Below are 9816 nucleotides of genomic sequence, written 5' to 3' on the forward strand. Positions count from 1 at the left end.
CACCTAATTAAGACCTACGCAGCGCAGTTTGAATGAAGTTTCTACGTTATACGGTTGAAGCTGAATTGCACGCACAAAAAGCGTTAGAAGAATAATAATGACCTATAATAAGAATAAATCGGATAACAGTATGCACTCTAATAAGAAGCCTAGGAAGAACAGTACAGTGCATTTTCATGCACTGTAATAATAAGAAGAATAGGAAGAACAGTACAGTGCATTTTCATGCACTGTAATAATAATAAGAAGAAGCCTAGGAAGAACAGTACAGTGCATTTTCATGCACTGTAATAAGAAGACTTGGAATAACAGTAAAGGTGCATTTTCATGCACTGTAATAATAACTAGAAATGCAATTCCAAGGAATTACCAGTGCATGAAATGCAAAAATAGATAGATAATGTAGATATGGTTACTAAGGTGTAGCTAGGGTAAACATGTGGTTGCATAGTTTACAGAGAGTTGATAGTGTGAAGGTAGACAGTTTAAAGCTGAAACATTCCAGTTCTAACTTCTATTAATTTCTATTCATGTTAAAATGTTAACTATGGTAACAATGATAACCAGGTTGATTGGTTAACTTGGCTACTGATTTGATGCAGTAATGGTAAAAATGTTAACTATGCTAACTATGCTCACAGTGCTAACCAGGTTGATTAGCTAACTTAGCTAATGATTTCTAGCAGTTATGTTAAAAATGCTAACTATGCTAGCAATGCTAACTTTACTAACAATGCTAACCAGGTTGATTAGCTAACTTAACCAATGATTTCTAGCAGCAATGCTAAAAATGCTAACTATGTTAACAATGCTAAATTTGTTAACAATGCTAACCAGGTTGATTAGCTAACTTAGTTGATGATTTTTTGCAGTTATGCTAAAAATGCTAACTATGCTAACAATGCTAACCATGCTAACTAGCTAACTTGCTAGTGAGAACTTTTATTTTGAAACATTTGTTGCTAGGGTATCCATGGTGGCCACTATCAGGAAACAAGAAGTTACTGCAGTATAATCATGTTGGTTGCTATGGAAACGGTCATAAACGCTTAATTTTAATGGTTGCTATGTTGGTTGCTAGGTACATGGAGGTTTCATGTAGTTGACTGGAGGCATAGTGGATGATAACTGACAGTTGGAATGGTTGAACAGTTCAATGGTTGAGTAGTTTCAATGGTTAAATGATTAAATAGTGTATTATTGCAGTGAGGACTTTTATTTTGAAACAGTTGTGGACAGAGGAAACAGTTAACAGGATATGTAGTCTTCTGAGAGACTGTATGCTTAAAGCCAGAGAAACTGACAGTTGGTGCCCAGGTGGCCGGCCACCTGGCCTAAGATTCTAATTGCTGCCGTGATGTCATAATGAGCAATGTTAAGTCTATGGGGGAAATGGTAATAGTTTTTAAGTAATAGTTTAAAAAGTATAAAAGTTACAAAGTTAAAAAATACAAAGCAGGCATGGCATAAGCAAGACCTACGCAACAACGTTTGAATGAAGTTTCTACGTTAAACGGTTGAAGCTGAATTGGCTGCGTTAGAAGAAGAAGTTTAACTAGAAATGCAATTCCAAGGAATTACCAGTGCATGAAAATGCAAAAAAAGATAGATAATGTAGATATGGTTACTAAGGTGTAGCTAGGGTAAACATGGTGGTTGTGTAGTTTACAGAGAGTTGATAGTGTGCAGGTAGACAGTTTAAAGCTGAAACATTCCAGTTCTATCTTAACTAATGATTTCTATTCGTGTTAAAATGTTGATTCGCTAACTTAGCTAATGATTTCTAGCAGTTACGCTAAAAATGCTAATTATGCTAGCAATGCTAACTTTACTAACAATGCTAACCAGGTTGATTAACTAACTTAACCGATGATTTCTAGCAGTAATGCTAAAAATGCTAACTATGCTAACAATGCTAAATTTGTTAACAATGCTAACCAGGTTGATTAGCTAACTTAGTTGATGATTTTTTGCAGTTATGCTAAAAATGCTAACTATGCTAACAATGCTAACCATGCTAACTAGCTAACTTGCTAGTGAGAACTTTTATTTTGAAACATTTGTTGCTAGGGTATCCATGGTGGCCACTATCAGGAAACAAGAAGTTACTGCAGTATAATCATGTTGGTTGCTATGGAAACGGTCATAAACGCTTAATTTTAATGGTTGCTATGTTGGTTGCTAGGTACATGGAGGTTTCATGTAGTTGACTGGAGGCATAGTGGATGATAACTGACAGTTGGAATGGTTGAACAGTTCAATGGTTGAGTAGTTTCAATGGTTAAATGATTAAATAGTGTATTATTGCAGTGAGGACTTTTATTTTGAAACAGTTGTGGACAGAGGAAACAGTTAACAGGATATGTAGTCTTCTGAGAGACTGTATGCTTAAAGCCAGAGAAACTGACAGTTGGTGCCCAGGTGGCCGGCCACCTGGCCTAAGATTCTAATTGCTGCCGTGATGTCATAATGAGCAATGTTAAGTCTATGGGGGAAATGGTAATAGTTTTTAAGTAATAGTTTAAAAAGTATAAAAGTTACAAAGTTAAAAAATACAAAGCAGGCATGGCATAAGCAAGACCTACGCAACAACGTTTGAATGAAGTTTCTACGTTAAACGGTTGAAGCTGAATTGGCTGCGTTAGAAGAAGAAGTTTAACTAGAAATGCAATTCCAAGGAATTACCAGTGCATGAAAATGCAAAAAAAGATAGATAATGTAGATATGGTTACTAAGGTGTAGCTAGGGTAAACATGGTGGTTGTGTAGTTTACAGAGAGTTGATAGTGTGCAGGTAGACAGTTTAAAGCTGAAACATTCCAGTTCTATCTTAACTAATGATTTCTATTCGTGTTAAAATGTTGATTCGCTAACTTAGCTAATGATTTCTAGCAGTTACGCTAAAAATGCTAATTATGCTAGCAATGCTAACTTTACTAACAATGCTAACCAGGTTGATTAACTAACTTAACCGATGATTTCTAGCAGTAATGCTAAAAATGCTAACTATGCTAACAATGCTAAATTTGCTAACAATGCTAACCAGGTTGATTAGCTAACTTAGTTGATGATTTTTTGCAGTTATGCTAAAAATGCTAGCTATGCTAACAATGCTAACCATGCTAACTAGATAACTTGCTAGTGAGGACTTTTATTTTGAAACATTTGTTGCTAGGGTATCCATGGTGGGCACTAGCAGGAAACAAGAATTTACTGCAGTATAATCATGTTGGTTGCTATGGAAACGGTCATGAACACTTAATTTTAATGGTTGCTTTGTTGGTTGCTAGGTACATGGAGGTTTCATGTAGTTGACTGGAGGCATAGTGGATGATAACTGACAGTTGGAATGGTTGAACAGTTCAATAGTTGAGTAGTTTCAATGATTAAATGATTTAATAGTGTATTATTGCAGTGAGGACTTTTATTTTGAAACAGTTGTGGACAGAGGAAACAGTTAACAGGATATGTAGTCTTCTGAGAGACTGTATGCTTAAAGCCAGAGAAACTGACAGTTGGTGCCCAGGTGGCCGGCCACCTGGCGTAAGATTCTAATTGCTGCCGTGATGTCATAATGAGCAATGTTAAGTCTATGGGGGAAATTGTAATAGTTTTTAACTAATAGTTTAAAAAGTATAAAAGTTACAAAGTTGAAAAATACAAAGCCCACATCGCGTAAGTAAGACCTATGTGACATAGTTTGAATGGAGTTTCTACGTTAAGCGGTTGAAGCTGAATTGCGTGCGTTAGAAGAAGAATAATAAGAAGTTGAAGAAGACTAGGAAGAACAGTACAGTGCATTTTCATGCACTGTAATAATAACTAGAAATGCAATTCCAAGGAATTACCAGTGCATGAAAATGCAAAAATAGATAGATAATGTAGATATGGTTACTAAGGTGTAGCTAGGGTGAACATGGTGGTTGCATAGTTTACAGAGAGTTGATAGTGTGAAGGTAGACAGTTTAAAGATGAAACGTTCCAGTTCTAACTTAACTAATGATTTCTATTCATGTTAAAATGTTGATTAGCTAACTTAGCTAATGATTTCTAGCAGTTACGCTAAAAATGCTAATTATGCTAGCAATGCTAACTTTACTAACAATGCTAACCAGGTTGATTAGCTAACTTAACCGATGATTTCTAGCAGTAATGCTAAAAATGCTAACTATGCTAACAATGCTAAATTTGCTGACAATGCTAACCAGGTTGATTAGCTAACTTAGTTGATGATTTTTTGCAGTTATGTTAAAAATGCTAACTATGCTAAAAATGCTAACCATGCTAACTAGCTAACTTGCTAGTGAGGACTTTTATTTTGAAACATTTGTTGCTAGGGTATCCATGGTGGCCACTATCAGGAAACAAGAAGTTACTGCAGTATAATCATGTTGGTTGCTATGGAAACGGTCATAAACACTTAATTTTAATGGTTGCTATGTTGGTTGCTAGGTACATGGAGGTTTCATGTAGTTGACTGGAGGCATAGTGGATGATAACTGACAGTTGGAATGGTTGAACAGTTCAATAGTTGAGTAGTTTCAATGGTTAAATGATTTAATAGTGTATTATTGCAGTGAGGACCTTTATTTTGAAACAGTTGTGGACAGAGGACGTAGTGAAACAGGATCTGTAGTCTTAATGAGATTGTATGCTTAAAGCCTGAGACAGAAGGTGCCTCTCATATAGCGTTTACGCGTCCTCTCTCGCTCCTCACTGATCTACATAAAGAATGATGGAGCGGCAACAATGGGATAGTCTAGCCCTTCTTCTATCTTTCTTTATGTAGATCATTGAGGATCGAGGAGCGAGGGAGGACATATAAACGCTGCTTGAGAGGGACCACAGTAAATACTTTAAAAGTTGTATGTAGATAATTAATGTTGATAGACAGAATGTTTAATGGATGTTGATAGGCAGATTGTTTAATAGATATTGATTGACAGTTTAATGGGTGGATGAGTGAATGGTCTGAAGAAGATGAATGGATAGAAGGTTGGATGGAATGTGCCTTATATTCTTGTTAAGAGAGACACTGATACAGCTCTCTGAGAGTAGTTGACACAGGTGTAATCAATTTAACTGGCTAGTCTTAAGAGAGCCAGAGTACTTAAAGCCTGAGACAGAGTAAATCATTTAAAAGTTGAATGTAGATAGTCTAATTAATGTTGATAGACAGAGAGTTTAATGGATGTTGATAGACAGATTGTTTAATAGATGTTGATAGACAGTTTAATGGGTGGATGAGTGAATGGTCTGAAGAAGATGAATGGATAGAATGTTGGATGGAATGTGCCTTATATTCTTGTAGAATGGAGAGACACAGCTCTCTACTGAGAGTATAGTGGATACAGATACAGGTGTAATCAATTTAACTGGCTAGTCTTAAGAGAGCCAGCCTGAGACAGAGTAGATTGTTTAAAAGTTGAATGTAGAGCGTCTAATTGATGTTGATAGGCAGACTGTTTAGAATGGGTGGATGAGTGAATGGTTTGAAGAAGATGAATGGATATAAAGTTGAATGGAATTAGGAGGATTTATTTTGATACTGTTGTGCGCAGAGGATACAGGGGAACAGAATGTAGTCTCCAGAGAGATTGTAAAGCCTGAGAGAAACTGACAGTTGGTGCCCAGGTGGCTGACCAGCTGGGGTAACATTCTAATTGCTGCCGTGATGTCATAATGAGCCATGTTAAGTCTATGGGGGAAATTGTAATGGTTTTTAACTAATAGTTTAAAAAGTATAAAAGTTACAAAGTTGAAAAATACAAAGCCCACATCGCGTAAGTAAGACCTACGCGTCAAAATTTGAATGGAGTTTCTACGTTAAGCGGTTTAAGCTGAATTGCGTGCGTTAGAAGAAGAATAATAACTAGAAATGCAATTCCAAGGAATTACCAGTGCATGAAAATGCAAAAAAAGGTAGATATGGTTACTAAGGTGTAGCTAGGGTAAACATGGTGGTTGCATCGTTTACAGAGAGTTGATAGTGTGAAGGTAGACAGTTTAAAGCTGAAACATTTCAGTTCTAACTTAACTAATGATTTCTATTCATGTTAAAATGTTGATTAGCTAACTTAGCTAATGATTTCTAGCAGTTTTGCTAAAAATGCTAATTATGTTAGCAATGCTAACTTTACTAACAATGCTAACCAGGTTGATTAGCTAACTTAACCGATGATTTCTAACAGTAATGCTAAAAATGCTAACTATGCTAACAATGCTAGATTTGCTAACAATGCTAACCAGGTTGATTAGCTAACTTAGTTGATGATTTTTTGCAGTTATGCTAAAAATGCTAGCTATGCTAACAAAGCTAACCATGCTAACTAGATAACTTGCTAGTGAGGACTTTTATTTTGAAACATTTGTTGCTAGGGTATCCATGGTGGCCACTATCAGGAAACAAGAAGTTTCTGCAGTATAATCATGTTGGTTGCTATGGAAACGGTCATAAGCGCTTAATTTTAATGGTTGCTATGTTGGTTGCTAGGTACATGGAGGTTTCATGTAGTTGACTGGAGGCATAGTTGATGATAACTGACAGTTGGAATGGTTGAACAGTTAAATAGTTGAGTAGTTTCAATGGTCAAATGATTTAATAGTGTATTATTGCAGTGAGGACTTTTATTTTGAAACAGTTGTGGACAGAGGAAACAGTTAACAGGATCTGTAGTCTTAATGAGATTGTATGCTTAAAGGGATATTCCGCCATTTGTGGAAATACGCTCATTTTCCACCTTCCCTCGAGCAAAACAATCGATATTTACCTTGTTCCCGTTCATCCAGCCATTCTGTGAGTCTGGCGATACAACTTTTAGCTTCAGCCTAGCATAGATCATTGAATCGGATTAGACCATTAGCTTCTCGCCTGCTAGCTTCATGTTTAAAAGTGACTAATATTTCTGGTAATTTTCCCATTTAAAACGTGTGTCCTCTCAAGTTAGAAAGTGCAATAAGACCAACTGAAAATGAAACCTGCCGTTTTTCTAGGCTGATTTGACATGGAACTACATTCTCATCTGGCGTAATAATCAAGGCAACTTGCAGCTACTGGCACTACTACTGCTTGATGTCTATGGGGACTATTTTCAGATGCTGCGTACGATATCACTGCGCCTCAAGTTGCCTTGATTATTACGCCAGATGAGAGTGTAGTTCCATGTCAAATCAGCCTAGAAAAACGCCAGGTTTCATTTTCAGTTGGTCTTATTGCACTTTCTAACTTGAGAGGAGACACGTTTTAAATGGGAAAATTATCAGAAATCTTAGTCACTTTTAAACATGAAGCTAGCAGGCGAGAAGCTAATGGTCTAATCCGATTCAGTGATCTATGCTAGGCTGAAGCTAAAAGTAGTATCGCCAGACTCACAGAATGGCTGGATGAACGGGAACAAGGTAAATATCGATTGTTTTGCTCGAGGGGAGGTGGGAAATGAGCGTATTTCCAAAAATGGCGGAATATCCCTTTAAAGCCTGAGACAGAAGGTGCCTCTCATATAGCGTTTACGCGTCCTCTCTCGCTCCTCACTGATCTACATAAAGAATGATGGAGCGGCAACAATGGGATAATCTAGCCCTTCTTCTATCTTTCTTTATGTAGATCATTGAGGATCGAGGAGCGAGGGAGGACATATAAACGCTGCTTGAGAGGGACCCACAGTAAATACTTTAAAAGTTGTATGTAGATAGTCTAATTAATGTTGATAGACAGAATGTTTAATGGATGTTGATAGGCAGATTGTTTAATAGATATTGATTGACAGTTTAATGGGTGGATGAGTGAATGGTCTGAAGAAGATGAATGGATAGAAGGTTGGATGGAATGTGCCTTATATTCTTGTTAAGAGAGACACTGATACAGCTCTCTGAGAGTAGTTGACACAGGTGTAATCAATTTAACTGGCTAGTCTTAAGAGAGCCAGAGTAGCCTACTCTTAAAGCCTGAGACAGAGTAAATAATTTAAAAGTTAAATGTAGATAGTCTAATTAATGTTGATAGACAGAGAGTTTAATGGATGTTGATAGACAGATTGTTTAATAGATGTTGATAGACAGTTTAATGGGTGGATGAGTGAATGGTCTGAAGAAGATGAATGGATGGAATGTGCCTTATATTCTTGTAGAATGGAGAGACACAGCTCTCTACTGAGAGTAGTGGATACAGATACAGGTGTAATCAATTTAACTGGCTAGTCCATAGACTGTATATATAGAACTGGACAGTGTGGCTGCATTCAGCAGTGTTCTATGGAATTGAAGCAACCGCGGCGACGCCATCTTGCAGCCAGTTTGAAGTACGCTTGCGCAGTAGGATTGGACGCATGCGCAGTGATGAGGAGGTCGGAGCAGACACGCCCACACAACGAGTGAAACACGCCCCTCACCGCACCGCGTCGACGCGCTGGCTGAGAAGCTACGGTATCGTTGACAGTTCGTTCGTGTGCCTAGGTTTACGTTGGTGAACTTTCTCTGGTAAGTGTAACGTATGTAACACAAACCTCTTGTCTGTTAGTGAAATACACAGCTTATATTTTATATTGTAGCCACCAGTTTACTAGCTAATAACTTCATTTAAATAACGTAGGCTATGTTAGGCTATATTAACGTTGTCAGCTCAAAAGCCTTGCCAAGCACATCAGACATTAGCAGCTAGCTGCTATCGTTTACGTTAGCATAGAAGCTAACGTTAGTAGCGATAGCTAGCTGGTTAAGTTAAGACTAAAGTTAGCACACAGACGCTGACAATGTTATGTTTGGCTCGGCCTATTTTGTTTTGCCGTTATCAAAAGGCTGTTTTAATATGCCACCTCAACATGGAGAGTGAATCTATGTGTTTGGCGTAGCTGCTAGTTAATTTTAAAACACAGCCTGCCTGTTGTCGTGCCCATTGGCAGAGTAATGAAATGTCCGCATTGAAAAACAAACTAATACGTTACTGCTAGTTTTGCATGCTTAGTATGCTTACCAGTATGTGTTAACAGTAAAGGATCAGCTATAAAACTTTGCCTTTTCTAACTTGTAGGTGGCATTTCCCATGTCCTTTCTCCAGTCCCCGGACGTCCATCTCATCCACTTTGACAGGAACAACCTCAGACATGTCGAGCGTGATATTGAAAGGTGTAGATTGCCTGAACAGTGTAGGACACTTGCTATGTTCATGATCATGAACATATTGTATCATATTTTAAACTTGCAGTATATCCCTGAACTCAAACTTAAACTTTTCTCATTTGCCCTCATTGTAAAGGTTGCTGGACTCTGTGTGCATTGGAAACTGACAATAAAAATGAAAAACTTAATGTTTACTTGCTATCAAAACCATTGTTATTCAAACGTTGACATGTTCACATTATATATGGGTCATGGTTATAGAATTTAACATGATATAACATGAACAAGTTCAAATTACCAGTAAACAGTTTTAAATGGTTGGTAAGCCTACATTAAGCAAAAATAATGATGATACAAAATATCCACAAATGACCATGTTTTATTGTGTTTGCCAAGGGGTGAGGGGGGGTTAGTCATTAACTTAGAGAGATTTCAGCTCTGGTGGCAGCAGCGTTGTAGACCTTCAGCTCTGGCGATGGTGGTGGTGTAGACCTTCAGCTCTGGTGATGGTGGTGGTGTAGACCTTCAGCTCTGGCGATGGTGGTGGTGTAGACCTTCAGCTCTGGCGATGGTGGCGTAGACCTTCAGCTCTGGTGATGGTGGTGGTGTAGACCTTCAGCTCTGGCGATGGTGGCGTGGACCTTCAGCTCTGGTGATGGCGGTGGTGGTGCAGGAGGGAGGCGGAAGACAAAATACCCCCTTC

The 9816-nt window shown here is 37.8% G+C and overlaps 1 long non-coding RNA gene across 1 annotated transcript; it reads right to left on the reverse strand.

The window, feature by feature from the left end:
- Positions 1-9472: 9472 nt before the first annotated feature.
- Positions 9473-9816, reverse strand: LOC134089659 (uncharacterized). The gene is made up of 2 exons (XR_009940102.1): positions 9668-9816; positions 9473-9574 (listed from the first exon to the last, which is right to left on the reverse strand). It is a non-coding gene; the product is annotated as an uncharacterized LOC134089659 (long non-coding RNA).

This window comes from Sardina pilchardus, chromosome 8, assembly GCF_963854185.1.
Source record: "Sardina pilchardus chromosome 8, fSarPil1.1, whole genome shotgun sequence".
Lineage (NCBI taxonomy): Eukaryota > Metazoa > Chordata > Actinopteri > Clupeiformes > Clupeidae > Sardina > Sardina pilchardus.